Below are 1,881 nucleotides of genomic sequence, written 5' to 3'. Positions count from 1 at the left end.
AAGTGATAGTGTGTGAAAAGATTTTTACTTTCATTTCAAAGTTTTTTTTTTTTTTAAGTGAGTCCTGTTCTTCCTTTTTCTTTCAGCAGAAATGAAATCCCAGGTAAGTGTAAGTATTCAAATATTTGATCAGTAAGTCACAGTTACCTCCAGTACATTAAATAACTTTCATCAAAAAACAGTTATAGGTAAAAAGTTCTGAAGGACCAGCTATGTATATGATAATTATGTTTCAGACCTTCTAGGGTATTATATGTAATAACTTGTCTTCTGGACGTGGTCTTGAAGTCTTTATGGATTCAGCCTCAGTAGTAGCGAACTGCACTGCTACTTGGTTTGGAGTACAAATTAGACTTTAGCCCTCCTGGAGGTTGAGTTTTTGGTATTGAAAACCATAGGAATGAAATTATTGTATTTCAACAAAGGATCGAGGGCTTGAGGCTTAAACAAGCCAACATATGAATATATGTTTTTGTCTTGCTCTACTGCACATATGCTGTCTACTAACAGATATTTTGCCTGCTAGTAGTGTTCTAGATTATGTCTTTTCAAAGCGCTGAGGCAGTGCACCTATTCTGTAGTTGCAGCTGATGCCTGAATGTATCCTAGCTGACAAATTATTGATTAATAAGAACTTGAATTTCTGAAAAATTTGTACTGTTAACCAGAACCTGAGCAAGGAGTCTCAGGTTTTGAAGTTCACCAAACTACTTAATGTGGAATAGGATAATAGACTTCCAACGCCCTCAAGGCTGTGACCTTGCAGCCATTTTACATAGCACATCATCCTCCTATAGGGATGAACCTTTCCCTGGCCCGAAAAGTAGCAGCTGTGTTGAAGCTTTGCTTATTGTAGCAGGCTTTTGTTTCCAGGTAACATGTCTGTGGAAGACATAATTCTGAATAGAGATGTGGATATTACTGGAAACTAATTGTTTTTTCTATTATACTCTGCTTTATCAAAAAAGTAAAAGATTTAAATTGTGCTACAGAAGTTCAGATGTTGTCTTGCAATCTTTAAACTATAAATGAATGAGTTGCCCTTAAAAAAAAAAAAAAAGAATTAAGCAGTTAAGCTGTTGGTCCCACATCAGGCAAATTATCCTTATACCTCCTGTCAATATTGTTAAGAGAGACTGTTATTTTATTAATCCTTATGATCCCGTGATTCCTTCTTTCATGTTTCAGGGCACAGCAGGTGAGAGTGGATTTGTTAAGCTGGGTGGGTTTATCCTTCTTTTATGCGTTCATTCAATTTTATGTTCATTTACTTATTGTACACACATGGCAATAGAAGCTGCTAAAGCAATCACTGCTATTCTGCAAAACAACAAGGCACAGAAGCAGATGTCTTATTTCTGAGATTTCTCCCCCCAGGATTATTTATGATTAAAGATCCTTTCCCCCCACTCCCGGGAGAGGACAAGGGGCTGCTCGCTGGAGGTTTTTTAATGACTTGGGGAAAGGCTCAAGTATCCCCCCCATTATGGTAATCCACCCCAGGGGCAAACCACACAAGAATATTATGAATGTATTTCATTTTTCTATCCTTGCAAAGGTAATACTCAGCTCATTAGAATATGAAAACTATACTGTCAAATTTCGGAATTACATGGATGAAGAAAATCACCAAAGTGGCATCATATCATGTGTGTTAGAATTGTATTTACTATATTGACTATATTAACTATGTTGTGTTAACAATATATTGTATAACTATATATTGAAAAGGCAAAATGCTGTAACTTATTTCAGAGAAAATAATTATGTTGGCAAACCCCAAATTGTACATTGTAGACGGGTCCTAGGAAAAGAAGATTTAATTCATAGTGGACAAGAGGTTAGCTTCTGTTTTCAGCCATGTGTTATTTCAAGAAATTA

This window comes from Neophocaena asiaeorientalis, unplaced genomic scaffold, assembly GCF_003031525.2.
Source record: "Neophocaena asiaeorientalis asiaeorientalis breed wild unplaced genomic scaffold, Neophocaena_asiaeorientalis_V1.1 scaffold585, whole genome shotgun sequence".
NCBI lineage: Eukaryota > Metazoa > Chordata > Mammalia > Artiodactyla > Phocoenidae > Neophocaena > Neophocaena asiaeorientalis.
This window is presented reverse-complemented; position numbering follows the sequence as displayed.